The sequence below is a fragment of the Gossypium hirsutum genome, chromosome A07 (genome assembly GCF_007990345.1).
Source record: "Gossypium hirsutum isolate 1008001.06 chromosome A07, Gossypium_hirsutum_v2.1, whole genome shotgun sequence".
NCBI lineage: Eukaryota > Viridiplantae > Streptophyta > Magnoliopsida > Malvales > Malvaceae > Gossypium > Gossypium hirsutum.
The window spans coordinates 41,640,541-41,646,540 of record NC_053430.1 but is presented as its reverse complement, the minus strand read 5'-3'; the positions used below and the strand labels follow the sequence as shown (position 1 = coordinate 41,646,540).

At 33.1% G+C, this 6,000-nt stretch overlaps 1 non-coding gene across 1 annotated transcript; it reads left to right on the top strand.

Annotated features, from left to right (window-relative positions):
• The first annotated feature begins 2,718 nt into the window (after window positions 1-2,718).
• LOC121204322 (small nucleolar RNA R71) lies at window positions 2,719-2,825 on the top strand. Its single transcript, XR_005899249.1, has one exon. It is a non-coding gene; the product is annotated as a small nucleolar RNA R71 (small nucleolar RNA).
• Window positions 2,826-6,000: the final 3,175 nt, after the last annotated feature.

Here is a 6,000-nt window from a genome sequence, read left to right as displayed (position 1 = left end):
ACCATGTCTAAAATTTTTTTATTAATGCATCGTTAATTAATAATACCTTGCAAATTTTGGATTCAAACTCAATTTAGTGAAATAATTTAGCTCACATATTTCAGTTTTATGACACTTGTTGATCAAACTATATATTCTGAGCATTTATTTATTTTTGCCTATGTTATTTGCATTGATTATGGATGCGGAAAAGAGGCTCAATTTTTAATAAATTGTAGAATAATTTCTAATGTTTGAAGGAACAATATGCTTGAGGACAAGCATGAGCTAAGTAGGGAGATTTGATAGCATGTTAATTTGCATGACATTTTGTGTTTAATTTGGATTATTTCTGAATTGATCCCTGCTAAATTAGTACTTTTATGTTTTAATCTTGTCAGGGATGCAATTGAGACACTAAAAGACAAAAACAAGCAGAAAAGGACCAAATTGAAACACAATCAATGAAATGATGCCGAATAAAAAATATGGAGAAAACTAAGGAGTCATTAGATTTTTTGACTTTGTAAAAGCTAAAAATAGAAAAAAAAATATATTATTTTATTTTTTATTTATTTATTTTATTTTAAATTAGTTTAGGCTAAAATTAGTAAATTCTATGTATATAATTAGGGCCTTAATGTTCTTAGGAAAAGACACATCTAATTCTACATTCTGATTTCAATTTGGAATTGAATAGAATTAATTTCTTTTTTTCTGTTAATTTTGGCATAAGCATTCTGCTGCTTGCTTTCAATTCTTTTTTGTTCTTTAAAAATTAGTCTAATTACTTTCCAAGTACTTTTCTTTCCTATTCTTCACCACCATCATCAAATCACCTTTTAAAATCTACAAAGCATGAATAATTTCATGCTTCACTAAATTCCATCTTAGCTTTAGGCCAATGTTCTTTCCGGTCGTGAGATACGTATTCATGTTAAATATCCTTCCAATTGGTATTCATTTTTTCCTAAGTATTGGGATAGACAAATCATCCCTTAAAGTTAAACTCGATCTCAAGTCAAAGTGCACGTTGGGTTGGAGTCGTGTTTGCTGACAGTTGGAGAAACGAGTCGGTCGTTCTGTATTCAGATCTCTGAGAACAAATCAAGGAAGAAGTGATCAGGTTTAAATGACCCATGCGGTTGAGGCCATTGATTCGAGTTGGGTTCTTCAGAGTGCAAGGCTGCCGGAATCTTGTATCGGGAACACGTCTATCTTGGTTAAATGATCGGTAAGGGTTGGTTTGCAGGTCGTATCAGAACCAGCTACGAGAGGAAGAATTGGTGGTTAGGACATTCTTAACAGCTATAACCAGTTTATCGTTTGGAGGAGAAGATTAACTTTCAAGGATAGATTCTTAATCCGGAATCTACAGAGTCTAGGGCTAAGACTTATTATCTTTATTTACAAAAATCCGAATTTATTTCCTGATTTAAATTTATTGTCAATATTAATTAATTGTTTATTACGCTGATTAGATTATTTACTTTCTAAACATTTTCAAAACCCTCAGATTTATTTGTTAATTTTTGTAGGTTCGTTTAGATTCGTGGGTACAACCTTTGCCACGACCATTGACACGACAAATGTTTTGTTTACAAGATAAACGCAAAAGTTGATTATAACATCTAATCCCTAAGGACTCGACCCTACTACCACTCTTTACTACTATTTAGAGTTATTTTTGCAGGAATTATTTTTGGTTGTTTCGATGCCCATCAACTTCTAAAATCAATGAAGAAAATGTGGCATGGCCTTCCTTCGAATTGTTGCAGTTTTTTTGTCATGGCATTCTTATTGGCAAAATGAGTTGGTTCTGCTTCAACATTTTTCTGTTTGATCTTCTCAGTAGTAGATTGCTCCTCTACTAGTTCTAAAATCTTCTTATATGTGAAATCTAAGCTATCTTCTTCAACAGTGGCATCATTAACAACTCCAGGTAAGTGAGTGCCACTTTTGAGTGTAATTGCTTTACAATGCTCCTTCCCTTGATATCTTTAATTTTCAGTATCACTCGACAATGATCCTTGTGGTCTTGAGCTTAATGCATTAGCAATTTTCCCTACTTAATTTTCTAAAGCTCTTAGAGATGCAGCTTGACTTTGAATTACAATAACATTCTTGGCCATGTATTCCTTCAACAATGCTTCCATAGATGATGAAGATGATGCTAAACTTTGCTGAACATTTTGTTGTAGCATGGGTTGATTATATCCAGGTGGTGTACATGTGACATTCTATCGAACAACATTATTCGAATTTCCCACCTCTTGATTACTCCAACTGAAATTAGGATTTTGTTTCCATCCTAGATTATATGTATTAGAATAAGGTTTATTATTTCGATTAGTATTTCCCATGTAATATACTTAGGTTGGGTTCAATGGGCATTCATCAAAAACATGATCTTCTCCACAATAAACACATGTTAGCTCAGTTGTTTTCATTTCCTGCACTGCAGTTGGTCTCTTCATTACTTTAGTCATATTAGTTAGGAATGATACCTGAGCTATTAATGAAGTAATCGTATCAAGCTTCACAGCTCCAGCAACTCTTCTACCAGTCTCTACTCTTGTAATCAGATATTAATAATCATTGTTAGTTATATTCTCCAGAATCTCATATGCCTCATTATACAATTTATCCAGCAAACTGCCATTGGTAGATGCATCAACTACCATTTTTATATGTGTATTTAATCCATTGTAAAAAAATTTCATCTGCGTCCAGTGTTGGAAACCATGCATCGGGCACTTTCTAATTAATTCCTTGAATCGTTCCTAAGCTTCATATAATGTCTCATCCTCAGATTGCTGAAAAGAGATAATATCATTCCTTAATTTGGCTTTCATATTTGAAGGATTGTACCATAACAAAAACCTCTGAAAAAGTTTATTCTAAGATGCCACTGTTCTTGATGGCAAATCATTCAACCATGCTCTAGCACGATCCCGCAATGAATAAGGAAATAACTTGAGTCTCTGTGCATCTTCAGGAACACCATATTTCATGAAGGAATCATAAACCTCCAAAAAGAGTCTTAAATGCAACTGTGAGTCTTTAGTAGGTAATCTACTAAACTTTCCTACTATTTGTAGCATTTGAAACATCACTGGTTTCAACTCAAAATGCTAAGCTTGAATATGTGGCCTAACAATCCTTGGATTCAAATCATCCAAGATTGGCACTACATGTTCTCTACTAGGTTTATCTCTATCATCTATCACATGAGGAATATCAGTGTCCCTACCATTTGAATGTAATGGATCTTCTTTGCTTGGATCATTTCCAATCCTTGCTATTTCTCGCAATTCTTTTCTCCTTCTCCTCAAAGTTCTCTCAATTTCTGGTTCAAAAGAATACTCTTCATTCTCGGGAATACCTCTACTCATAAACTAGCAGAAAACCTGAAAAAGAATGAAAAAAAACTAAGTAAATTAAAACTAACAAAATTAAATAGACAATAACAACTAAATTTCACCAAATTATCGATCCCCGGTAACGACGCCAAAAACTTGTCGCGTGTGAATATATAATGCGAATGTGCAAGTATACATATTGAATCAAGTAATAAAACGATAAGTGAGATCGTCCCCACAGAGATCAGAATAGATAAAAATGGTTGAGTTATCACTATGAACTATACTAATTAAGCTATAGCAAAATGAACAGAATAACAATTTGATGAGAAGTGTTAATGTATGAAATATTAAGATCAAATTCTAAATAAATTGCTGTGGAAAATCTACGAGACAAAGTTGGGAGGATTTATGCTGTTGAAATGTAAGGTTGGAATTACTCAGATTATATCTTTATAACATAATAATGCCATGGTAAAACCTTAACCAAATTACTATTCGGAGTATAACTACTGCAATCTACTTCTTTTTAGAACTAGACTTTAAGCTACAATTCCAAGACTTTGTAAGTCTACAAGTCTCAAGAATGATACCTAACACTATCGTTCCTTTCTCTGTACAGAACATAGCTCTATGTCTAGAGTGCTACGAGTATCCGTTCGAGTACTCGCTTGTATCATTCGATTACGATCCAACTCACTTAACCTTTTTCATAATTAAATCAAGTCTAAGAACATGCCATGCATTCATCTATGTCTAGAGCTTGCATACATGTACTAAGATAACCCAAATCGAATGAAACAGTAGATCAAATCAAGATAATATCATGGCCATTAAAAGTAATAAAAATTCATCCCATAATTCCAACCCGATAAGATTAGTTCATGGGTTGGGAATTAAAATCCAAAATATCAACATCATTCAACATCGTCATCCACAGTTTAAAAATAAAATAAATCAATTAATAGAATAAAGGTAGAACTGTAGGAAGTTTTCGCCACTCCAGCTTTAACTTTGATGCTACTAAATCGTGTAGGACCTAAGGTTGAATCTGATATCTCTTCCTTGTTTCTCTACTCTCTTCTTAAGCTGCGAACCTCTTCTTTTTTTTTGAAATTTCTACTAGATTTTTTCTGGAGAGAAAAAACTCTTATTCTTCTCTTTCTCTTTCTTCTTTTAGAGGGTAGGTCCTCCTCTCTCAGCACACATATTTTCTCCCTTTTTTAAGTGAATTTATCTCGTACACGTATAGCTGGCTGAGAATGACGAGGATTGAGTGCTGCGTCAGCATCTTCTTAGAATTGCCACACATTTTTGTTGGCAATCTGTCCAACCTTTTGCTATGGCAATATTTCACTTCTTTTATTCTCTTTCTCCTTTTTCTCATTCTCTTCGTCTTTCCTACACCTGCTGCATACAACAACCAATTCTTTTCTTCCCAACAATAAAAGTAACATATAATGACATTCAAGGCACAATCCAAGTTTTATTATGCAATATTCTAATAATAACCTAGAAATGCAAATATATCCACTTAATTACAGGCAATTCATCAAGTTTAGAGGCTTGACATATAACTCTTTTCAAGAGTTATCTGCTAGTAAAGCCATGCCATACACAAGTCATGTACCCAACGTACTGGCTATGGGTCGATCATCTTTAGAGCATAAGCCTCCACTTATATCAAAGCACATGAATTGCATATACATGGTTTGTAACTAACTCATGATTTAGGTAAACACATCATGAACGTCACAAGTGAATTAATTCACAAACGGATTCAGAATTAATTCATCTAGGGTCCAGTCCAATATATCATTCTACCAATGAATACATCTATGTCTCTACTCGTGGAGCCAACTACTACGGTAGCCAAGACTAGCCATTTCTCCAATTAGAATTGTGGACGACATAATAATCCTTCTCAGTATTTGAATCAAATGCTTACTTTGATTCTATTACGAGATTACGGACTCATTTAGATTATCTACTGAAGTAAGTTGTCTTTCTCGCAATGTAAACATTCTTTGTAATGCCAGTTATCTTTAACTTGAACTTTAGACAATCCATGAGCTAATATTTGCCTGTCACAATTTCACTATGCATGCAAAATATAAAAGACATAAATACAAAAGATATAATAGTTAAATGTGAAATTATTGTATTTATTTATTCATCGTTCAAATAAATAGAAAACAGTTACATGTTTATTACAATATGGGCACATTTCCCAACAAAATAAAGTTGGCTCATTTAAGTTAGCAGCCAAAAGGTTGTTGGGAAATGTACTCACATTATAGTAAACATGTAACTGTCTATTTATTTGAAAGATGAATAAATAAATAAATAAAGTTAATTTCATATTTCACTATTATGCCTTTTGTATTTTTGCATTTTATATTTTGCATGCATAGCGAACTTGTGACAAGCAAATATTAGCTTATTGATTGTCTATGTTCAAACTGAAGATAAGTGGCATTGTAAGAACGTTTACATTGCGAGAAAGACAACTTACTTCAGTAGATAATCTAAATAAATCTGTAATCCCATAAAAGAATCAAAGTGAGCATTTGATTCAAATACTGAGAAGGATTATTATGTCTACAATTCCAATTGGAGAGATGGCTAGTCTTGGCTATTGGAGCAGTTGACTCCAAAG